This window comes from Anastrepha obliqua, chromosome 5, assembly GCF_027943255.1.
Source record: "Anastrepha obliqua isolate idAnaObli1 chromosome 5, idAnaObli1_1.0, whole genome shotgun sequence".
Lineage (NCBI taxonomy): Eukaryota > Metazoa > Arthropoda > Insecta > Diptera > Tephritidae > Anastrepha > Anastrepha obliqua.
This window is the reverse complement of record NC_072896.1, coordinates 88,079,554-88,106,227: the sequence shown is the minus strand read 5'-3', so window position 1 is coordinate 88,106,227 and position 26,674 is coordinate 88,079,554. Positions and strand designations below refer to the sequence as shown.

The window sequence follows — 26,674 nt, the reverse complement described above, 5'->3', positions numbered from 1 at the left end:
CAGGAAGTCATGCTTCATTACTACCTTTTAAAGAAAATTGCAGCTGAAATGTGTTTTAATAAAGAGTGATTTCGTTGCTAACAAAGTGGCATTTTAGACGTGAGTGATAAAGATCGCGAAGGGGTACCGAAAAAATTCGAAGATCCTCAACTACTACAATTATTGGATGAAGACGCATGTCGAGCTCTTGATGACATGTCTAAAGAGTTGAATGTTGACAGATCAACCGTCGGTAAACGTTTGCACATGATAAGAATGGTCCAGAAAGCCGGTAAATGGGTGCCACATCAATTAAAGAAGAGAGATATCGAGAGCCGTTTCGTAAAGTGTGAGATGCTTCTTGAACGGCAAAAAAGAAAAAGTTTTCTCCATCGCATCGTCACTGGTGATGAAAAATGGATCTATTATGATAACTCTAAACTAGGTGAACCAGGTCCATCGCCAGCGAAAAAAAAATATTAATCTTCAAAGGTTATGTTGTACATCTGGTGAGATCAAAAGGGTGTAATCTATTATGAACCCCTTAAACCATGTGAAACCATCACTGGCGATCATTACCGACAGCAGCTAATGCGTTTGAATCGAGCTCTCAAAGTAAAGCGGCCGGGAAGGAACGGTAGACATGACAAACTGATTTCGCTGCAAGACAACGCCAGGCCATACGTTGTTAAATCGGTCCTGAAATATTTATTTAGAGGAAATCTTGCCCCACCTGCCGTATTACACAGACATTCCCCCTTCGGAATACCATCTGTTCCGATCAATGCTGCCAGCTCTTTTCGGAGAGCGGTTCACTTCTTACGAGAGCATCGCAAACTGGCTCAATGAATGGATCAAGTCGAAAGAACTCGAGTTTTTCGTCAGGGGAATCCGAATGCTGTCTGAAAAATGGCGTGAAGTTGTAGTTTGCAATGGCACTACTTCACATGATATCATCTATTATTTAACTGTTTAAATAATTCGTAACTTTGGTTAGGAAAGGACGGAAACTTATTCCCATATCCAATAATATATATTAGGTGCGCAACTAAGTTCTCGCTGGTGTTTTGATGAAAATACAACTTTATTCTGAAAAAATGGTTACAAGTGAATCAGTTCAAAGTATTTCCCATCGCTGGCTACTACTTTTTCCCATCTTTCTGGTAGATCTCGTATACCGTTGCGGTAAAACTGTTCAGTTCTTTTGAGGCTATCCACAGATCAAACCATTTTTTGATGTCTTCATATGAATGGAACTGCTGGTTAGCTAGACCAAGTGCCATCGATCGGAATAGGTGATAATCGGACGGGCAATATCTGGAGAATATGGTAGATGGGGTAGGATTTCCCATTTCAGTGTTTCCAGGTAGGTTTTAACGGGTTTGGCAATGAGAGGCCGAGCGTTGTCATGCTGTAGAATCACTTTTGCATGCCTCTTCGCGTATTGCGGCCGCATCAATTGAAGTCGATACCGATCCCCAGTGATGGTTTCGCTTGGATTTAACAGTTCTTAATAAATAACACCAACTTGGTCCCACCAAATACATAGCTTATCCCTCGCAGCGTGAATATTCGGACAAGGCAACAATGTAGAAACATGACCGGACAGTCCCCATGACTTTCTTTTATTTGGATTGCTGTAATGAATCCATTTTTCATCACCCGTCACGATGCAGTTGTTCACAGGCGAAAGAACGACGATCAACATCCCTTGGTTTTAACTCATACGGAACCCAAGTCCCCGTTTCTGAATCATTCCCAAAGCATGCAACCGCTTGGAAATGGATTGGCGGGTAACTCCTAATACTAAAGCAAGCTCTTCTTGCGTTTGACACAGCTCCTCATTGAGCAATGCCTCCAATTCAGCGTCTTCGAAGGTTTTTGGCCTTTCATCACGCGGACGGTCGTCAACATTAAAATCACCATCATCGTCTTTGAAGCGACGGAACCAATCTTGGCACGTTGTTTCGCTTAAAGCAGCATCTCCATAAACTTTTTGTAGCTCTCGATGCGCTTCAGCCGCCGTTTTTTCCGAATGAAAGAGGAAAACCAACACTTCCCGCAAATGACGATTATTCGGCACAAAATCAGACATTTTCACAAAACCAAAAGTGTATGATACCAAAGCAAAATCACTAATGTGTCGAAGCAGTTTGTTTACCATATCGCACCCTAAATACAAAAGGGTCACAACTCAAAATGAGCAGAAGCTCAAATATGAACGAGACGTTATCAATAAAACGGTCCGCGGATGACATATGGCAAAAATAATTTTTTTGTTTTTTGCTAGGACTGTTATAAGCTTACATGGCAAATTTCAGCGTGATATGTCACATAGTTTGTTTTCTGTGCTACTGTAAACAAGTCAAGCTCGAGTGTGGAAAATTTTGAGTTGTGCCCCTTTTGTATTTAGGGTGCGATATGTCTAAGCTTGGTTTATGACGTTTAAGTTATGTTAGAATCGACTAGCACACACTGCTGGCGGCAACTATTGACTTAGTTGCGCATCTAATAAAAAATATAAATAAAATAAAAAAATGTAAAAGGCAACCCTCGTATACTCGTATCGTCAATTTGTTAATGAATTTTCTAAACTAACGAATATGAAGAGCTGTATCAGCCAACCCAGTTCCATAATTTTTTAATAAACACATAAAGCCACACAAAGTTGAGAATTATATAAAAAAATAAATAAAAAATATAGCATCACACTCTCAAGAGCAATACAAATTTTACGATTTAATATTATATTATATTTTGAAGAGGCAACTGCTCGTATACAGTAAAGCCTGTATTATTTTTAATAATTCTTTTTAATAAAATGTGCAGTTGATGTAATGATTTTTACATATTAATTCTTTTAATAAATACACCCACATTTACAATTGTAAATATATTGTATGTAAGTAATACTGCTCGTCTAACGCCCACAAAATGTCAAAAATTCAAATAATCGAGCGTTTCAATACGTCCAGCTGAGATATTTAATCAACTCATCAACCTTCTGCCTACAAATGAAAACGAAAATGTCAGGCCATGTGCACTTATGTCACATTTATTTCTACGTATATACATACTTATGCTTGTGTGTGTGAATTTAAATATTTATGTTCATGTACACATAAGAAAATATGCAAGCAATCTTGGCACTTGTTGCTGACTATTTTACAAACTCAACGATTTAGCGACAAAAAGATTTACGTCATTTAAATTTGAACACTTGACCAACGACCGTCGACCGACGACCAATGACAAACAAATGAATTGAAGCATTAAAATGTAAATGATTTTGCGCGCTAGTGAGCACTGGCGCATAAAGTAAAAGGAGAAGAAAAGATATAAAAATAAAATCAACTGCACTGGCAAATACTAACACACACACACATGCACCTGGCACATAGGTGCAATAAAGCACGAAGATGCTGTTCAACGTTGAAGATCTGCATTTTTCTCAACGCCAGACATAGATAATATTGACTGAGTGAGTGACCAAGTGACCAGCTAACTGACTAAGTAAGTTGCCAAACCACTGCCACGCAATGGAAGAACTTCATAGGCGTATTGGCTCAAAAATGTGTGCACAGTAATATTGAACCCATACTTATGAGCTTCGGTTACATGTTTTCTTGGTGCAAATACAGCAAATCGCTTAATTTTTCTCAAAAACAGTGCAAATAGGCGAAGTGCACTGAAGTTTTTACGAAAATAACCAGAGCTGAAATCATCAAAAATCGTGTAGATTCGTTGAATGTGAAAACCCAAGAGCCAACTGTCATACCAAGAATCTCAAATTCAATGTTGGTTTCGAGGCGGCAGCGCGACTTTGGCGACTAGTCTTGCTTCTGCTGCCCTGACTGCACTATCACGGCAGACGGTGGAGCAGATGCAGATGTCAGTTGCAAGCTGAACAAAGCCAGGGCGGCGTTCGGGCGAATGAATACAGAATGGGCGAGTACGAAAATCTTCAGGCTCTTTAAACTGTGAATATGCAGCTCATGTGTGAAGTCTGTATTGTTGTATGGAAGCGAAATATGACTGGTCTCTAACAGCATCACACAGAGGTACAATCTTTCGTCCGCATCATCCGAAGAATATTCTGGCCGAACACCATCAACAATGACGCGCTGTGGAGATTAACGAATGAAGAGCCCATCCTATGGCAAATCAAACGCAGAAAGTGGTGATAGATAGGTCATACGCTTAGAAAACCACCAGATAGCATCACGAGAATGGTATTAGATTGCAACCCGCAAGGGAGCAGTGGTCGCGGTAGGCCAAAGAATACTTGGAGAAGGTCGGTGCCAGATCCCGACATCCCATAGAACGGCGCAAAAAAAAAAAAAAACAGCGCGAAACCGTGTAGGATGGAAGAGTCTTGTAGAGGCCCTAAGCTCTTGATAAAGGCGGGCAAAATCTTGACTCTCACAACTTTGGATGAACGTTTCATCATGGAAGGCACGAGATTTTGGATAAAGACTTTAACGAGGAAATGCACGTTCCACAACCAGAATTCTGCATAGTGACTGAGACTCAGCGTCAAAGCATAGCAGAGTATTAAAGTAGATTTTAACACAAAGAATAAGCTTCTAAGCCCATCACTTTATGAGCAAGTGTTGTTTTGTTTAGAGGGTTTCGAATCGAAACTTTCGAACGTATGCATCTATCGCCTTTTAGTGATATACCTACAGTGTGCTTCAACAATTTTTTTATGAAAATAAAATTCATTCTTCTACAAAAACTATACAAATATATGAAGCAATAATTATTTGTCGAATATTCACGCTGTGTTACACATCTTGAGCTACTTCTGGCGCGTCTTCCTATTCACATATTTCAGGCCGAGATTCCAGGCATTAATGAGGTAGTTGTCTGAATAGGAAAACATGTGACTACCTTTAAAGAAGTCTATATTTATTTTGAAAGCCAAGCGGCTCTTAAATGTCTTGATGGGGTTGTCACTAATTCCATCATTGCTCGCAAATGCCGGGTATCTCCTAAAGAGATGGCGAAATATTTTTGCATCCATTTGATATGGGTACCAGGGCATAGTTGTGAGGCAGGCCAATTGGCGAGCGAGGACACTACCACTCGCCTTCCTCTTGGTATGGAGATTGTAGGTATAGCCCTCGGAACCTACAAATTGCGTGGTACAGGTAGCTTCGTTATTTCAGCCAACACGAGATGGGTTGACAGTCTGTCAGGTAACGCTACCAAAAAGAATTTGGCCAAAATGGGACGTCAGGCGCTCAAAGACGCTACTCATTAGGTCAAGAAAAAACGCCTCTATGTTAGTTGCTTTGATCATAGGCTACTTCTTCGAAGTTAGTCGGTGAATGTAAGACACAACTGAACACAACAAAGTTAGCCTTATTTGGGTGCGTGGACATTGTAGTATTACAGGGAATGAGTTAGCTGATAAACTGGCTGATGAAGGCTCTGCAAGTATGCCAGTAGTCCCAGAACCCTTTCTAGGTGTCAATTCTTCATCGATTCAATTATGGATTGACGACTTCATGAGGTCTACCATAGAGGGCGTTGGTCTGGGTTGAACTCGTGCAGAGTAGCCAAGTGCTTTGTGAAAGAACCAAACAGGAAAATAGCGACCTTTCTCCTAAAACTCAAGCGAAAGGACCTGAGAGTACTGGTGGGTGTAATCACAAGGCACAACGCCTGTGGTCAGCATATGGCTGCCATGGGGGTCGTCGACAGCCCGATATGCCTATCCTGTCTTTAGGATAACGACATTGCAGAACATTTTCTCTGTAGCTGTCTTGCGTTTTCCTGAATCAGACTTAGACTGCTGGGTTGTGTTCATACTCTTCCTCTTCCTGATCTCCTAAGATTCATCAATGAATCCAAGAGATTTGTGCAAGAGTGACCTCAAACTAAATTTTCCTTCTTACCACCCACATTTTATCTTTACTATCTTTCTATTCTTTCTACTGAAATCTATCTGGGTGTAGTACAATGGTGACCTGACTGAGTGCTTGGGCTTGTCCAACCCCCCACAAATCTAATCTGATCTAATCTTAGCCTACTGTCTCCTAGGTCAATATGCTCAAAGATTGAACGTAACTCATTTCGACTATTGCAGAAGTGGCAAGAATGAGGAGGAGACATCTTCTCTGTCTCTATCCTGCGTGGCATGCCACTAGGTTTACATACCTTGGCTCATCGTTCTTGAGGGATATTGATGACCTTAAAAAAGATTTTCGAAACAAATCCACAAAGCGACAGAAGAAGAGGCCGGCTGAGAAAGCTTATGACTGAGTGACGTTGAGGCGAATTGCAAGGGAAGCAGTGGTTTACCCCGAACTGTGATGCTATAATGCTGATGATTACCTTAGGGATATACAAGGTGAAGTACAAAATAAAAACGACTGGCGCCATAAAAATGGTTTTGATGGCACCATTTAATGGGTGAGCCCCTAGCTGACTTCCAGTGAAAGCTTGGAGACATTCGGTTCAGTGGAAGCGAAATTATTGCGTCTTAAGTGGCAGTATGTTTGTGTCATCAGTACGAAAATGCGTTTCGAACAAAGAGCTAATATTAATTTTTGTTTTAAAATCAGTAAAACGTTTACCGAAAGATTTGAATTGATGAAAAATGTTAATGGCGATTATTGTCTATCTTGTGCCACAGTTCATGAGTGGCTTAAGGGGGGGTAAGGGATAAACGCTAAAAAAAAAAATACTTTTTTCATGAATTTATTGTAGCGAAACGGTTCAAGTCAGTTTATTAAAAGTTGTTGCATATTATAAAGTAACATTTCAAGAATATTTGATAAAATTTCCATGTAAAAATATTGCAAAATGAGCGAATGAGAGCACATTTACGTAGACGTCTTTTCAAAAATACATTTTGCAGTAGTCAGCATATCTCAGCGTAGAATCATCTGAAATCAAAAAAATCGAATAATTTAGTTAAAGTATGAGTTAAACTTCCCCCCAACGTTTATTTTGACGATTTATTTTCATTTTCAGCCATTTGGTAGTCGTTTGAAGTAAAAAGTGATTTTTGACGAAAAAATGCCGCCATTTTGTATAAAGTATAAAAAAAAAATGGCGAAAAAAAACGTTGGGGGGAGGTTTTTTATATGTAAAATATGTGTGCAAAATTTCAAAAGGATCGGTTGAGTAGTTTTTAAATGCCAATGACTACGCACTTTAAAAAAAAAGGTTCGAGAAAACCGCGTTTAAAGTTTGTAACGGACTACGCGCGCAACTGCTGCGTCTCGGCAGATGTTTGAGGCGGTTCGGCTTTATGCTCTATAAACTTGCTCGGATTGACTTAAAATTTTAACACGGTATTTTTGAAATGTTTTACTACAATAACGTGCAAAAAAAAAACGATTTTTATCCCTTACCCCCCCCCCCCCCCCCCCCCCCCCCCCCTTAAACGTTTCAGAGATGGTTGTGAGGACATAAATGACAATGAACATACGAGCCGCCCAAAATCAGCAATCGCCGAAAACTTCATCGAAAGTGTTCGTAAATTTATCAAAAATGAACCGAAATCATCTTTGAAATTCATGGAATCGGAGTTGAATATCTCCGAAACATCGATTTATCGCATTTTAAGTGATCATTTGGGCTTACGAGAGGTCTGTGCACGTTTATTTCCACACAAGTCAACTGAGGACCAAAAATTGCTCAGAATTCAAAATTCAAAAGACCTCATTAAAGAGACGAGAAAAGACGAGAAATTCCTGTACAACTTTGTAAATGGTGATGAAACGTGGTGTTGCCAACATGAAGCTGAAACTAAGCGGCAAGTGCAGAATGGAGTACCCTAGACGAGCCACCACCCAAACAATCGCGATTGGAGAAGTTAAAATTAAATCGAGTCGATGCTCAGTTGTGTTTGCAATTCCAAGGGAATTGTCCACAAGGAGTTCGTGCCAACGGGTCAAACCGTCAATGCAATTTTCTATCTTGGCATATTGAAGCGTTTGTTGGAGGAAGCTAACTCTTATTGCATGAGAATGCACCATCGATGCACTTTTGTGGCTTCTACCTATTCGGAAAATTGCATTTGGCAATGAAAGGAAAATGGTTTGCGTTCGTAGAGGCCATCCAAAAGGCTTGTACCGACTTCTTGAAGGACATTCCGATCAATGACGTGAAACACTCTTTCAAAAGCCTTTAGATCGCGCTAAACTGTGTATCGAGGCCAGAGGGGAGGACAATTTTGAATAAATGAACTCGAAGTTATTAGAACAAAACTCCTGTAGTTTCTATTTTAACTCAGTCTTGTTTATTTCGGACTTCACCTTGTAAGTGCGAGTTGATCTAAAGTACGACTGCCACTTCCACCCGCCCACAAACCTTAAAACGTACACGAGATTCCTATTAATTATGTACCTACAATCCTTTCTTATTAAAAAGAACTCTTAAAGATTATTTAAAAGTACAATTCTAAAACCTTTACTCCCTTCAAAGGCCGAGGAATAAAATTTTAAAGCAAAACCAGTCAATTTCTTTCAATTTTGTTCAAGGGATTTGGTATTTTTTCGTCGTCACTTATCTTGGCTTGACTAATCTTCGAAACCATTTATCAAATGCCATGTATTTTTCATGTTTGATTGCTAAATTCTAGTCTAGTCCGATTTAATAGGCTGCCATGCAGTTCAATTTATTAGCTGGCGACTGAGCAACTACAGCCACTGTCCCCAAAAGGCTGAGTTAACTTAAATCAGTCTGCCTTGTTGCAGAGCCCATTAGTGCATACCTAAATATTTGAATGCTTTTCCAAGCTTTTGAAATATTTACACTAAGGCTTTGATATTCTTATTGTTATTTGCCGACTATTTAGTTTGAGTACAAAAACTTTTCTGAATACAAAATTTAAAAAAATATGCACAGACAACTTCTTCTCAATTCAATTCTTCCATTAACGTGCCTATGCACAACTCACATACATACTTTATATAAATACATACAAAGGTAAGTATGTATGTATGTATGTAAAGGAATATATGCACTTACAAACTGAGTATTGAAATTTTTATTCACCCTACAACAAATGTGGCAATGTGCAAATGAGGTTTACATCTGTTGACATTTGAGGTCGTCGTCACATGCCAAAATGTGCGCTCGAACGTTAAGAAGTTGAAACAAGTCACTTTGTGTAAAAACAAAACATACACAAAAAAAATAAAATAAAATAAAAATAAATACATAAATAAATAAAGAATGGACGAAAAAACTTGAAAAACAAACAAGTTTAAAAAAGTACAAAGTACAATGCAAAGTATTAAAATGACATTGCGAACTTTTCCAAGAGTTGAAGTAAAAAAAAAATTAAAAATAAATCGAAAATTTGTTAAAAATATTTTTGAAGATTCAGCATTACATTGCCAGCTAGAAATCGGAAATCTGCTAAATTTTTACAGAATCAGAGGAGTTGCCACAGCTGCAAATCGAAAGGAAATCTACTTCGGCTCTTTCCAGGCATTTGGCAGAAGCCTATTGTAAGTGAGGGGTGAGATTCGGCGCACGAGACAGGGCTAGATGCGCTCACTCTAATCTTGAATGCAACTACGAGTATAACAACAAAAGCCTAGCTTTCCGTACTAATAGCCAGGTAGAAAATAAGGCTCTCAACCCTTTTCAGATTACATTAAGGGGGTGGTAGGGTTTAGCGCTAAAAAAAAAACACTTTTTTTTTTAATTTTTTACAGAAATATGGCTTAAGATACTTTAATAAAATCAGTTGCATGTTATTGTACATCTTTTCAATAAGTTTTTAAAAAGTATTAATAATAAAATATTGACAAATAAGCCCATGACAGAGTTTTTTTGGAGATATGTTTTTCGAGAGGTGCTCTGCGGTGCCAATCGGCATTCGTCGTAGAATCATCTGAAACCAAAAAAGTCGAATTTTTCAGTTAAAGTATGACGTAATGCTCCCCCCCACATGAATAAAATTTTTTTTTTCATTTTTGTAGTTTTGGTGGCAAAAAACGTAAAACGAGCATTTTTGGCGAAAAATTTCGCCATATTTGTAGGTGAAAAACAACCTTAAAAAAAAAAAAATAAAAAAACAGTGTGGGGGGGGGGGGGGGGGGGGGAGGTATTTTTGATTTAGAAAACGTGTGCCAAATTTGAAAAGAATCGGTTGAATAGTTTCGGAGTTGTGATTGGCACCGACTTTTAAGAAGTCGTTTCGGGAAAAACGCGTTTGAAAAAATGACTCTGAAAAATTATCGATGCTCCGCATTCGAGGTAGAGTGCCTACAAAGGCTATAACTTTGAGAGTTCTGCTCCGATCCACTTAAAATTTTGACACAACATTCTTGAAATGATTTACTATAAGATGAGTGAAGAAAAAAATTTCGATTTTGTGACCCTACCCCCCCCTTAAAACTGGTGCTCGAATGTCTTAGGTTAGGTTAGGTTAGGTTAGATTGAAGCGGTTGTCCTGTGGGACACACTCAGTCTCATAGCCCATTGTGATGCCGCGTGGGGAGCTTGTCGCTATCTCTCCTAAAACCAGTGTGTGCTTTTGGAAAATTTTAGAATATCTCTGATTTCTGCAGAACTGAGATCTTCCAACTCATTAAAAAATTGTTTATCCAGAATAGTAAATCTGCGTCTGGATAGAGCAGGACAGTGGCACAGTAGGCGCGAGACTGTCTCTTCCTCTTCCACATCTAGACAACTTCTACAGAGGTCATGTGTTTGCACACCCATCTATTGGGCGTCCTGAGATCGGTGTGTTAAGACTTTGTTTATTTTGGTTTAGCTGAGATTCTGTACGTTTAGCATTTAGAGTCGGCAACAGTTAACGGGCGATTTGGCAGGTGGCTTCATTACGCCATCGTTCGTTTGCTTTCCTTACAATTTCTTCAAGGATGAGTAGCTTACATGTTTGTAAGGGTATCCCTATGCCATTGTCTATGTACTCATCGGCCAATTTGGTGCCGATTCTCGCTAGTTCATCGGCTCCACAGTTACTCTCAATGTCGCGATGGCCAGGAATCCATGTTACCTTTAGGTGAAATGACTCAGTCATCTCGTTAAGAGGCTTGCGGCATTTCATGGCTACCTTGGAGGTTGTCGACTGTTTTGTGAGGGATTTTATCGCCGCTTGGCTATCAGTGAAAATGTGGATATCATATCCGGATATCGCATCGCACTGTATTAGTGTAGCGGCTTTCATTATTGCCATCAGTTCAGCCTGAAAGACGCTACAGTAGTCGGGGAGCCGACAACTGAAAGAGATCCCCAGATGCTCGGAGTATACACCTCCGCCCACCCTGCCCTCAAGCGTCCGGTTATCAGAACAGGTGTTAGTCTTTGAACCTTGTCAAGTTTTTTGAATGTCTTGATAAGCTGAATATTTTAGGTCAAAACAATCAGGTGCGTTTCTTATGGATTTCTGGGCACTTAGAAATTACTGGTAACCAAATGGCAGATAAACTAGTCAAGAAAGGAGCGGCTTGGGTTTTAAATCCATATCCATTTTGTGGGAGAATCTACCGGGCTTATCTTAATCAAAATCAATCGTAGGCACCTGCACATTAGAAAGATTTGAAGATTGAGGAATTAAATGAAAATATTTTTAAAATCCTCAGAGGAATTTCAGAGTATTTCAGAGCATTGTAGATTGAATTATCATCTTACTAACTCAGAATTCGCTCTAATGGATCTTGTCGGTAATGCTGTGGTATTTTCAATAATCACAAAAAAATCCCCACAAGTTTTAAGAAAAATATACAATTTTTTTCCAACATTTTTTTTTTTTTCAAAAATATATTTTATCCTAAAAGATTAAAAAAATTTAGAAAGGAACAAAGATATTTCACTTTGAATACTCTAAAACAAAAATTTCAAAACTGAATAAATCTGAAAATTATAAAATTGTTTTCAATTTTTTTTTATTGTAGTTTACTTACTATGATATATTTACTCAAACCTACCAATACCCCAATTTTCAGAAAAAATCACGAAAATTATGGGAATCAAAAATACCGGACTCTGTGGCACTCGAAGTGTAACCAATTAAAAAGGCCATACATTTAGTTTGGAAAATTACATTTATTCAATTAAAAGTAAAAAATGTGTGAAAATAATACAGAATTAAGAAGCAATTTACTTTTGCTCGATATGACCACCTTTTGCCTTGGCAATGACCTTGAGATGGTTCAGAAAGGAATCGCAACTGCCCGAATGTGACTTGCAGGTATTTTGGCCCACTCGCGAACAATGGCTTTTTCAGAGTCTCGAGATTTATGAATCTTTTAGTTCGGACCTTGCTCTCCAAAATGGCCTAAAGAGCATAATCCATCGGATTCGCGTCTGGTGAATTTGAGAGCCATTGTGTGAAGTTCGGAACGTTGGTTTTTAGCCAATTCTTGGTTCCCTCGAGCTTTGTGAGACGGTGCGGAGTCCTGTTGAAACGTCCATGGCCTGCCACCGAAATGTTTGTCTTCCCCCGGCTTCAAAGCAACCTCCGGAATACTTTCCAGATAATACTCCACATTTATCTTAACGCTAGACTTGATGAAAACGATTGGAGAGCACCTATCTGCGGATACAGCGGCCCAAGCCATTACCTGTGGCGGGTGCTGTCTCCTGGTGATCTATCGATGACTCAAATTCTCATATGAACGGGTTGTGAAATAAGCCCTATCGTTTAGGAGTTTAATTGCTCAATTTGAAAAATTTTCTCCTCAGGCACAATGTTCGGAAATTGACTGCTTTCGCTCAAGCGAAGCTACTCCTTCGCTCTCTAAAGTCTGACTTGTTGCTGCTTTGGTGTGAGTTCATGCGCCGTTTGGATGTTGGAAAGCTTCATTTTGAGATCATTTTTCAATGCGCGGCGGATGCTACGGTCAGATATTTTCGGTTCTTTCGCCATTTGATTGGCACTTCGTCGGGGATTTTGCTCAAGTCGCTTCTTAACTTTTTGAACCATTTCACGTGACGTTGCAGTCTTTTGATGACCAGCTCCATGACGTTTCGCGATGCTACCAGTATCTTTGTAATGAGTAATGGTGCGATAAACAAAAACTTTATTTACTTTAAGATGCTCTAGAACACGAAACATCACTGTCGGTGGTTTTCCATCCAAATGTTGTTCAATCACACTTTTACGTTTGAAATCCATTACTGATTTTTTTTTTCGCCTACTCTCAGCAAAATGCTTCCGCGCGCTCGTAAACAATACTTTGGACTGTCATTTAGCCAACTAACAGACTGCTGATGCACGTACATCCCAAAACTCTACGCTCTCGTATGAGTTTGACAAATGAACTGCACACTTAGCTTCATTATAACTTCCATATTTGAGCTCCTAAATAGCTCGAAAGTATGCGAAACTTACCGCCGTAGCCGAATAGGTAGGTATGTGACTATGATTCGATAGTGTCCGGGTACAAAACCTCGGGCATGAAACACCAAATGATAGAAAAAGGTTTTTGTAATGGTGGTCGCGGCTCAGCTGGCAATGGCAAACCTCTGAGGGTATTTCTACCATGAATAAAGCTCCTCATAAAAAAAAAAACCAACTCCATGCCGTTCGGAGTTGGCTTAAAACTATACATCCCTACATTTGGTGAAAAACACACCAAGGCGCACTCCATAGGAGCAGAAACTCGGCCAAATGCCCAGCAAAGGGGTGAGACCTACACGATACAAATTATAAATAAATATTTTCAATTATTTTTTACGACTTCGAAAATTTATTCGAAAATTTATTAATTCTTAAAATATGAATTTTCTACTCTGCAAAACCAATCGCATTTGCTCAAATACTTTATTGCTGATTACTGCAACTTTTCGAGCCATCGTCAAGTCGCCCAAAAACGCAACCGGTTAAGGCTGTGCAATACCACTTAAAACGCAATTGACCATCAGCCAACATGTGACTCTGCGCGTAGATCGACAATTTGCCCAATTTGATGCAGCGGCTGACTGGCGAAATGTTATTCGATGCAATCACTGCGTTAATGCAAGCACCGATTTCGGTGCCAGCAACTGAAGCGGCATTGCAACTTATTATGCGAAGTTCAGTTTTTTTAGTTTGTTGTTGTTGTTAGATATTTTTGTTGTATTTTGTTATTTTTTGTGGCCTTTATCTGAATTTTTGGGTAGCTTATTCATTTTTAATTTTTATTTTATTTTAATTTTTCCATTTCTGTTGTTGTGGTTGTTGTTTGGGTTACTGGCGGCCAACTTGTGGTCATATCACCAGGCGCTGTAAAGTTCATAAGTCATTGCAGTGTTGGCTCGACCCGCGCCACGCCCCGTCCTCTAGTGCGTGAACCTGCTCAACAGCTTCTTCTTCTGTCACATGCGCTTACGTGGCTCCACGCCTCCACACCTCCTCGCTTACTCTCGCCCATCTCTTGCACTTACGCCAGCCGACTTGCTCTGGCATCATTATTCCCCCCACTGTCTGTGTGAGGGGCCCAATGCATTAAATAGTCAGCGCATCTTTGCTTTTGTTGTTGTTTTTTATACAAGTAAATTTAACGTATTAAAACAATTTTCAGGGTTGCCAAGTGCAGCGGCCATGCAAAACCGAAAATTCTCACAGTCTTGCATTATGTTTTAGCGTATGTGTGCATGTGCATGTATTTTCTATACGGTACTTATGTATGTACTTGTATGTTAGTAATTTCGCAGAATCGTATATTGCTTTTGGTTGTTCAGAGTTCATGGAATTCTAGCCTTTGATGATTTAATTTCTTGTAGTTTTCAGTAAACTTATTTGCTTAGGTGTTTTCTTGTGGTCTTAGTATCATTTCGAAATTAAAATTGAAATTTGAATAGGTCGAGCCAAGGAGCACCAAAAGATTTGCTGGCTCCTAAAACACTCGGGCTAAAAAGCCCATTATATTTAGAGCTTTGTAGATTGTCAAGGAGGCAAGGAGAAAAGTATGCTCAGTGCTATCCGCCTCCTCCAAGCAAAACAGGCAAATCGGGTCCTCAATGATTCCAATGGTAGTCATAAGCTGATCCCATAGGTTGTGTCCTGTAATGATACCGACTATCAACTGAATGTCTTTTCTTCTAAGTTTTAGTAGAAAGTTTGACAGTTTTCTGTTCGGACTTGTCACAAAACACTTTGCAGCTCTGCAGCATTCTAGACCTGACCATTGCTCTTTATGTAAATTGTATACATAAACGCTGATCCAATTCTTGATTCCTGCGGAACTGACTCCGATTATTGGCTCTGGCTCTTGTGGGGGAACCGCTGATCCACGGTTGGGCAATTTATCGGCAATTTCGTTTCCTTGAACACCGGAGTGTCCTGAAACCCATATAAGTACAAACCTGTTTTGTCTTGCGACAGAATTAAGCTTCTTTTTACATTCTAAAATAATCTTTGAGGTTTGCTACGCGTTCTCCAGGGCCTTCTGTGCAGCCTGACTGTCACTGAAAACTCCAATCTGTTTCCCGCGCTATCTACTCTCGGATAATCGGTTACTTTCAGGATGGTAAAAATTTCCGTTTGAAAAACAGTTGCCATTTCCTGCATAGAATAGTGACACTTATTACTATCGTTTAAGTACCATCCGGCTCCTGACCCTATTTCATTCTTGGACCCATCGGTAAAGAAAATATACGTCAAGCCTCTCTGCATGCATTCTGGGTTGCTTCATTGCTCACGCAATGGAAATATGACATAAAATTTCTTTCCAAATGAAACTGTGGGTATCAGGTCGTCTTTAGGTGCCAAAAACAGTCGATACTGTTCAGATAACAACTTTAAGATTTCTCTGTGTCCCGAAGTTCTAGAACTTAATGGGCTATAAAACTGGGTACCCAAATTCTTTCTAAATATCCTAAATTAAAATTAAAAAATGGCGGCCGCCGTAGCCGAATGGGTTGGTGCGTGACTACCATTCGGAATTCACAGAGAGAACGTAGGTTCGAATCTCGGTGAAACACCAAAATTAAGAAAAACTTTTTTCTAATAGCAGTCGCCCCTCGGCAGGCAATGGTTAACCTCCGAGTGTATTTCTGCCATGAAAAAGCTCCTCATAAAAATATCTGCCGTTCGGAGTCGGCTTGAAACTGTAGGTCCCTCCATTTGTGGAACAACATCAAGACGCATACCACAAATAGGAGGAGGAGTTCGTCCAAACACCAAAAAAACGTTCCCATACTTTGCTGAATTTTTATAATTTTTGTTAATAAGTTAGAAATTTGTATTCATATGGTTTTGGTTAGACAATGAGTTATACTTTTATACAAAAATAAAGAACATTCAAAAAAGAAGAAATATAACCAAAACTGGCCAAAAGGTTGAGGTGCTATAGTTTTTTCGCGAGCAGTACACGAGTACATAAATACATTGATTCTATATCGGCACTTCAAAAAACAAATAGTCTTGTTTAAAAACTCAAATTGTAAATTAAAGTTTAATTTCGTTTGATTCTTAACTTACACAACACGTAACACACACCTATTCATATCAAGAAGAAGCAGCCCATGAAACGAGTTGCTCTCCTAAGCCATTTGTTTGCAGGCGATTTGTTCAATAATTAAATCCACACTACTCGTAACATAGTTGCAGAGAATACCTACGACTAATGCGTGTAAATTCCTGCATTAACACATTTTGTAGCTACAAGCATACATTTGTCTTGTACATACATACATACGCACAGGCATCGAAACACTTATCCCAACATGCCGCTTTGCACATCCACTTGTGCGCATTTACCTTTTAACAACTTTGCATACACAGTACAGATCTACCTATGTAACAACAACAAAATATTTATGTTTGCTGTGTGTAAGCGAGTGGAAAATTAATTAAGTTACAGATGTGCAACAAGTTGTTGTGAACCTTAAACGTGGTAATAATATTATATTAGTGTTGAAATTTTACACTATGGGTATTTAAGGTGGAAAAAACTGGTCAGACATTTGATTTGTGTTTTTTGTTTTGTTTTCTTTTTTTTTCTTATTTCATGCTGATGTTTATTGTAAACGCCCTCAAGACATTGCTGCCGATCTACGGAAGTGTGAATATGTACAAAAGTTGGTCTTACAAATATATGTACATACATTAATAGCACTGATTAATTCATTCAAGTGGCGAAAAGAAAAAAAAATTATATGAAATCATGTGATAAATTAAGTGGCATTTGCTTAGGAGTATTGACGTAATTATCATATTAAGTATTTTCTAGTACAGCGAGTAGAGCTAAGACGCCCACATACATCCTTACACGTACGTCTATGGTGAGCATACTTTGCTAAAACCTGAAAATAGTGGTGGAGACGTGGCTTTGCAAGTTTGCAAGAGCAGCACGAAGGGATCGTTGGTAAAAGATATTACGCACAGCCAGAGGTATAAGGCACAATCCGAGAGATGCGCTCAGTTTCGACGCGAACTACTTGTATATATTGCCCTAATACGAGTAGTTGATACGTCAATCGTTGTTAAACTTTCTTGAGAGAGCTCGCAACCAGCTCCTTAGAAAGTAGAAAATCATGCCCAGGGTATTGAATGTATCGGCCACATTCTTGTCAAGACTATTTAGACATAATCTCCATATGAAAGCTTTTCGTGGCTGGTCATCTGGTCACCTCTGACAAAGCGCTTGAAGAAAGTTAGACTCGACAGATGCAAGCAGCTTCTTCGGTGGCACGCCGTCAACTGCCATGAAAATATTCTTCCCACAGATGAGAAAATTTTCACTGCTGAAGAAATTTTCAATAAGCAAAACGACAAAATCTAAGCTTAAACTTCTAAAGACGCAAAAAATGTTGTTCGAATGATTCAGCGTGGCCAACATCCAGCCTCCGTAATGGTTTGGTGGAAAGTGTCTTGTAAAGGCGTTACATCTCTTCATTTCTGCGAAAAAGGGGTTAGGACCGGGGCAAAAGTGTACCAGAAGGATGTCTCAGAAGGCGTGGTAAAGCAGTTGAGCAGTACTCTCTTCAATGAAGGGCGCTGAATATTAACATTAACATTAACATTAACATTAACATTAACATTAACATTAACATTAACATTAACATTAACATTAACATTAACATTAACATTAACATTAACATTAACATTAACATTAACATTAACATTAACATTAACATTAACATTAACATTAACATTAACATTAACATTAACATTAACATTAACATTAACATTAACATTAACATTAACATTAACATCAACATTAACATTAACATTAACATTAACATTAACATTAACATTAACATTAACATTAACATTAACATTAACATTAACATTAACATTAACATTAACATTAACATTAACATTAACATTAACATTAACATTAACATTAACATTAACATTAACATTAACATTAACATTAACATTAACATTAACATTAACATTAACATTAACATTAACATTAACATTAACATTAACATTAACATTAACATTAACATTAACATTAACATTAACATTAACATTAACATTAACATTAACATTAACATTAACATTAACATTAACATTAACATTAACATTAACATTAACATTAACATTAACATTAACATTAACATTAACATTAACATTAACATTAACATTAACATTAACATTAACATTAACATTAACATTAACATTAACATTAACATTAACATTAACATTAACATTAACATTAACATTAACATTAACATTAACATTAACATTAACATTAACATTAACATTAACATTAACATTAACATTAACATTAACATTAACATTAACATTAACATTAACATTAACATTAACATTAACATTAACATTAACATTAACATTAACATTAACATTAACATTAACATTAACATTAACATTAACATTAACATTAACATTAACATTAACATTAACATTAACATTAACATTAACATTAACATTAACATTAACATTAACATTAACATTAACATTAACATTAACATTAACATTAACATTAACATTAACATTAACATTAACATTAACATTAACATTAACATTAACATTAACATTAACATTAACATTAACATTAACATTAACATTAACATTAACATTAACATTAACATTAACATTAACATTAACATTAACATTAACATTAACATTAACATTAACATTAACATTAACATTAACATTAACATTAACATTAACATTAACATTAACATTAACATTAACATTAACATTAACATTAACATTAACATTAACATTAACATTAACATTAACATTAACATTAACATTAACATTAACATTAACATTAACATTAACATTAACATTAACATTAACATTAACATTAACATTAACATTAACATTAACATTAACATTAACATTAACATTAACATTAACATTAACATTAACATTAACATTAACATTAACATTAACATTAACATTAACATTAACATTAACATTAACATTAACATTAACATTAACATTAACATTAACATTAACATTTAGCTTTTTCTGTTTAGTTTGAACTAATTATAATTTCGAAATATTAAGAAAATATATATTTAAACAGTTGGCAACACTTACCCGTTTTTCTGTGTTTTGTTTTTCAATTTTTACAAGTGATGATAAACTATCTTTTTGCAGGTGAGTACGTAAAATTTGATTGCAAACTGCTTATAATTTAATGACACTCATAATTTTAAAGAGGGGCCAAATTTTTTGGATTTTAATTGCTAAAGGGAGCGGCATAATTATAAAGGATATATATATGTATATGTAATGATACGTTTTGGCAAAATTTTTTTAAATTACGTTTTATTAATCTTTTTATCAAAATTTAGGCTATTCTATACTGACCTAAACCTTATAAATCCCATTTTCAAACTTTATACAAAATTCATTCAATCACCATCGAAATTTCACACAAGAAACAAAAAATGGTTATACATTGATTCGAGTAGCAAAAACCATTAAAAAGCGAGTCTTGAGCCACTTAGAACTTGCACTTTTTTACTTTAAAATTTAATGAGCTATAAAATAGCGTACCCAAATTTAAAAAAATCTGAAAAGTGTTCGCACTGTTTCGCTTTTACTCAACGAGTTTTCTACAATGTTAGGTGAGGACCCAAGCGAAGGCTCACTTCGACAAAGAATTAAATTCGTTCGATACAGAGGAAATGCAGAGGTTGAATAACCGAATAGAGGGAATAAAGAAGAAAAGGCTTTAGATTGGACGATGACGACCAAACGGTGCTTAATTACAGTGCATTAGTCGCTTCAGGCTGCTGATGAAATTCACCAGGTGTGCGATACCTAAACTTTAAATCTGCCAAAAAGTGAGAGCCCAAATGTCGACGAGAGCAGAACAACTGAGAAGAAGATGCTGATATGATTCCACCTCATCCTTCTAGTATGTCACTTTGAAGGTAAATATTGAGTCAATTTATAGCTAAATAATTAAATTGTGAGCAACGAAATAGTTTGAAGGAAATGTGAGTTTGTTTTAAAATTTTTAAATTACATTTTAAATTTTCGATTAAATGCAAGAAGAGAAACTTGTTTCACGTTTATTTAATTTTTTTTTTTTTTTTTGAAATCGCTATGAAAAACGGTGAATATTTTTCCTATAAAAATCTAATATTTTATAATTAAGTTATATATTTCACAATATTTTGCGCTTATCGTTATTAATGCCTACCATAAACCTACATGCATATGTATTAGTGATTTTCAATAAATCTGGGTATTATTACCAGCTGGCAAATGCGTAGCAAAAGAAGAATGATTTTTTTAAGTATCAAACTACAGGCAGCGATTAATAGCCGCTTGAGCTGATTATAGCGAATTTTTCTTGTAATTGATATGTTAGCTAACGACTTATAAAAACACAAAAATTAAATAAATTAGCTGCAAAAGTATGTATTTCAATACTAAAAATTTGCTACCTTAAATGTTAAAAATTCAAATGTTTTTTTAAAAATCTGCTTCATTTATATATGCAGACAAAAATTTAGAACACTAATAATTCAAAAAATTAGAAATAGATAAACAGTGCTGCGCAAAAGCTTTGCTATTCAAATTCGGCAAGATTTCTTATGTAGATAAATAGATTTATAAAAGAAGCTGAAGCAACAAAAAAAATTAAATTTTTTTAGAAACCAACGTCATCAGTAAACAACCTCATTATCATCAAGCGGCGGTAAACATTATGAATGCAACAATTCTTTGTATTTATTTTCATTTTCTTTTTCTTTTAAAGCAGCAGAAATTAGCATTTTCATTATGCCAACAGCAACAACAATGCCGGCAATGTCAGCCAGCGGCCGACAACCAACAGCCAACCACCACCAAATGCGCCCCAATGCAAATATGCAATCGCCCAGTCCTCAAAGGCAAAACAAAAAAAAAACAGAAAAAAGCAAACAAACCAAAAAACAAACAAACAAAAAATAGCAACTTTAACACCAACAACAAAACCAGCAGCAAACAAGTGTGACAACACACAATCGATTGAGATGAAATAATAGCGATGATGATCGCAAGCAGACACACACACATACGTACTCATAATCACGCAAACACACACACGTCACACTCATACACAGCAGCAGGCACCTTGCAAGTCGTCGCTGTCGCCACCGCTGCCATCTACCAACACTCAATCATTCACTCACTCGCGCACAGTTGAAGAAGCGCCACAGTAGCGGTAGACACACAACTACAGGTGCAGCAAAATACACCAACACATACGTAATTACACACTACTTGGATGTTAAGAATTTGCTGCATATGTGTGAGTGTATCGGTGCTGCTGTTGCTGGCCGACTGGTTTGACGCTTCGCCATCCATGTTGCTGCGCGCTGTGACACTCTAAGTGGCTATAAAACACTTTGCAGCTCGCATTTGACTTTTGTTTTCGTTTGCAAGTTACAGCGTCTGGTTGTGCCAGATTCGGTGCCACAACCAAAATACACAGATACATCGCACGCATACTTACTTGAATTCTAATACTTGAAGAGCATATCGAGTGCTAAGTGAAGCAAAGGTAAGCGAAAAGTGAACGCGTTGCGTACGGAAAAGGATAATTGCCGAAAATGAAGAAAAGAGACAAATTAACTGCAGAAAGTGTGGAGAAAAGTAGAGTGTGGCACAATAGAATGGATTAAATTCGCTGCGAAATTTCGTGATATTTTACTTAATATAAAAATGAAGACAAACAATTACTCAAACTTATTTAATTTGCATTGCGAAAAATGTGTTTAAAAAATTGGTGCAAATGCCAAGCGAAAAGAAACCAAAAGGACCTCATCGAATATGACCAGTGTATGACTTACAGTGCAAAAAATAGTTAGTTATTGCATAATAAAAGAGAAAAAAAAAACTTTAACACAAATGAGTGCGAAATCAGCAAGGACACTACATTTAAAGACTTTCAAAGAACAAAAAAAAATTTGAAATAAAAATAAAATGAATTAAAAATTGCACTAAAATTTTAGCGAAATCGAGTGACAAACTACAGACGAGTGTCTGCTAGAACTGCAGCAAGACGAGTATAAAGTTATTTGAAAAAAATATTTTCACTAAGACATTTTGTGTGAAAACTTAAGCTTTGCAATGTGCTAAGAGTTTGCATAGCGCAGCAACTGTCTATACTCTAGCTGAAGTGCTCATACAGCAAGTTCGTTGCTTAAGTCTTTCGTTGTATGAGGCATGTGTTGGTGCAGTTTAGCTGAAGGATTTTATGCTTATCTCTGCTAAGCTGTTGAAAAATTGTGATGATGATCAATTGTGAAATCAATGCATAGCTGCTGCTATTTCAGAAAGCAAAAGGTCATCAGGTTCGCAGCTTAAGTCTTTTGTTCGTTGGCAAACTTAGCTGTCATTCCAACAGGTTGGTTTCGAGAAGACTTAGGAGCGTAAAAGGCGAGCTCCAGTGGCATCACAATGAGACTATTCAGGCCTAAGTGTGTCGGATGACAGCCACTCAACCTAACCTACCCCAACCTAGCTGACATTCATAAATTTCTGAAACTTCGGATGCGTTTTGATTTAAGTTTTTCCGTCGTCATCACTGCAACTATGTTATTGCTAAGACCTCTTCGATGTGAAAGAGTTGCAAGACCCCTAAACGGAAACTAGTTACCTTCTTAAAAAGATCGAAGTGGTTTGAGCAACTTAGTTAGGTAATGGAAATTAAATGCAGGTATCACAATGGGCCTTAAGGCCACCGAGTATCTTGTCTCAGAAAAGCAAACTGGCTAACTTAACCTTACCTATACTTAAAAAATGCTATTCAACGCTTTAGCTTGAGCAAAGTTAGAAATAAAAAATCATGAAATACTCAGCGTTAATTTGGAATTCATTTTATTTTACCAACGAAGTTGCTCTTTCTTGCTTAATAATAACTAATGGCGTTTTTTTTTTGGAATAATGTTGCATTTATTCCGACCTTACCAGGGCTCTCAAAATTGTACACTCTTTTCCCAGCTTTCTCATAGAATTGCGTTTTCTTGTTTCAAAATATTGCAGTCTAATCGGGCAAAAGTGCAATTCTTTATATCCCACACAAGAAAAGCGAGGATGAGAGTTGTTCAGCTGATTTTAATTTGTCTGTGGATACAAGCCAGTCAAGATTTTTCTTCTTATTTTCTTATATGAAATTCTTATGAAATATTTTCGCGACTTGTACGGGAAAATTTTTGTATTGATGCCGTATTGATTATTTTTTCTGTGAAAAAGAAATCCCTATAAATTTTAGTTGGTTTTTTCCAATAATTTGCCGCCCAACGCGCACTCATAACTCTCATAATGAGCACCCAAGAATGTATGCTGAGACCTTGGCAAAGTTAGTTAGAATTCATAGAACCTGATAATAAAATGTTTGAAGCCTTTAAGGGACCGAACAATGGAAACTTTCGATTCATTTGCTTTTCTGATCTGCAGCTGAGATTGCTGGTATATTTTTAATAATTCTGCGATGTATCAACTGAATTTGCAATATAAAGTTTCTCGATCAGATGTGGCTCACAGAGGTAGCGATAGCTCTTGGCTTATCATTGAATTCTTTGTGGTTCGCAATTCCCACCTTTTTATGTGCTCAGACGAATTATCCACTAGTCTAGATGATGTTTTCTAAAAGTTAAAGATTCTCAAAACAATCTAACTATGAGTCCCAAAAGTATTTGGGCTGTAGCGACGTCTTTTATTGGCTTAGCCGTTCATCTGCCACGTGTTTCGTTTCTTCAGCGGTCTTGCCACAGACTTACCGTTTTATCTTTTATTTCGTGCGCTGCAGGTTTTCTGACTCCTTCTGCCATCCGCTCGTTCTTTAATATCTACAATTTGTCCTTCTCAAAGACTACTATCGGTATTGAACCGTTTCTCACTTGAACAGCTGTCTCTGATACTGTGCGGTAGGCAGACACAACTCGCAGAGCTTCCCATTCATTGTACCGATGTTAGGAGCCTACACGGTTGATTTGTCTTTAGCGCATTCGCCCACAGTTCAGTTCCTTATGTGAGAACGGATCCAGCTTGGTAGTCACCATTATTTCCCGTTCCCTTTGGGTTGGTCCCCCCTACTTTTGCCATACGTCTTCTGTGTGTTTTATTTGGGCCCAAAACGTTAGTCTTGGGCCCAATCTTATGCCTAGGTACTTCATAACTTTTTTCATGGTTACTTTACATCCTAACTTCTAGCGGGATGTGCTTCTTGGTTAGAAGTATAAGCTTCGGAGGAGTTCGGCCAAACACCTAACAGAAGTGTACCCGCCATTTTTTTATTTATTTATTTTTTGAATTTGAGGCTACGTGAATCTAGCCTAGCTTCTTCAGGGTTTCGTGTCATGACCACGTCTTTTTATTAGTCGAACAATTTAGATTTGACTATGAATCTGGCTATGTTGTCTATTTTCTTTTCTGCAATTTCCTTCAAGTTAGCCCCCGAAAATTTCCCCTAGCATTCTATGTAGTAGAGCAACCAGACTTGGACACTCACCCAGATAGTGAATGAAGGATTCCTAAGATTCTTCTTGATTGCAGCTTTTATATCTGTCGTCTCCTGGTAGGGTCACCCAAAAGCCAGTGGCCGGTTATTGTTGACGTAATTCTGCATATGCCTGCTTGTGGTTTTCTTAAAAACTCGTCAGCACCGGATTTTTTACAATTGGGCCACGTCTGTTAAGTTATTTTGCAGGTATCCCTGCTAGTCCATCTCCCCTTTGCGCACACCTTGGGAACACCCTATTTTTACCGCTTCGGATTCACTGTAGCATTCTTTCTGTCTTGTCATTAGTTCATCAGCTTTCTCATTTCCTTCGATGCCCCTATGGCCATGTACCCAGATGAGAGTGATGTTTGTAGTGCGCGCTAAAACTTTAAGTTCTTCTTTGCAGTCATCGATTTTTGAATTGTTTGTCGGTAACTTTAAAGCTAAGATGGCTGCTTGACTATCTGAAAAAAAAAAACACACTACCGATTGTTGTTGTGAATGGTTTTTAATTATCTTGCAAGCTTCCCTTATGCCGAGCACTTCTGCCTGGAAAAATACTCTTCCGATTTCCCAGGCGAAAATACTTGAAAGTTTCGAGGTTTTTCGAACATACACCGGCACCGATGTCGTTAACCATCTTGGTTACGTCTGTGTAAAGTGCAGCTGTAGTCTCTTTGACTACACAATTCAAATACAATTCCTTTCGTGTGGGAAACTTTACCTTTAAGCTCTCTTCTAAAGTTTAGAGTAGCGGTGGAAAAATCTGAAGCGTCTATTGAGAACAATTTTTTGTTCAGGTAGATTTCACGCATAAGTACTGAGCTGCGCCTTTTATGCCTAATCCTCTTTTAATTTTCTATGTGTAATCGACCTTATTTTTGGGCTCACATAAAAATTCAATATAGTGACACTTATGACTCACCAAAGAGTTATCATCTATGGGTGCTTGCACGACCACTTGAGGCATGTTTTTTGTACGCCTGAAGTAAAGAGTTTCATTATAATTAAAATAATTTTTATATTTAATTAATTATTGTTTATGTAACTATGCTACAATACATATGTACATATACACATACATGGATACATGCATACATTTGCAAGTCATATTTATAGTCACCAGCATTTGTAATAAATATTTTGTCATAATATTGATTGCAAATGATGACTGACCCCTCCCAAGTCTCTAAGTTACGTGTGTTTATCACTGCACGTCTCACATTGTATGGCTACATTTATTAATAGACGCTGAGTTGTTGGCGGAATACAACTGCGCATACTTACAAGTTTGTAAGTACATATGTGGACATGTGTGTGTGTGTACCTTCATTTATGATTAATTTGAATTTTATGATGTATGTTTGACGTTCTCTGACATCAATCGAAATGATGGACTCGAACATTTTTATAATTGTTGAAAATTAATTAATTTGTGTGTATTTTCTATGTGTTTACATACATATATATCTATGTATATACCTATGTGTGTGTAAGTTTATACTTTGCAGCTTATTCGCATGACAAAGTAGATATCTGTAAAAAATTTGATTGTACGCAAACAAATTATCAATCAAAAGAGCATCCAAATTTTTGACAAATAGTTTTGATGACTTGTCGCTGCTGATTTATGAAGTCTTTCGAATTTTTATTTAAAGACTTCACATTAAATTTGTGTGTTTTTTTGTCGATATCTGAATTGACAGCTTACAAATGTGGTTGGCTGAAAAATGTAATACAATCGCCGTTCGTAAATTTGTATGCAAACATAAATTTACACATTTGAAAATTTTGAAAAAAAAAAAATTTTCTCAGTCTTGTTGCTGGGCGAGAATTTGTTAAAGGCC

General features: G+C 37.1%; 1 protein-coding gene across 1 annotated transcript in view; it reads left to right on the top strand.

The window, feature by feature from the left end:
- Window positions 1-21,742: 21,742 nt before the first annotated feature.
- LOC129248186 (uncharacterized) overlaps window positions 21,743-26,674 on the top strand; it is a 30,304-nt gene continuing 25,372 nt past the window's right edge. Inside the window, exon 1 of the mRNA XM_054887648.1 lies at window positions 21,743-21,884. The gene's annotated coding sequence lies outside the window, so the exon portion shown is untranslated. The remainder of the gene's footprint in view (window positions 21,885-26,674) is intronic.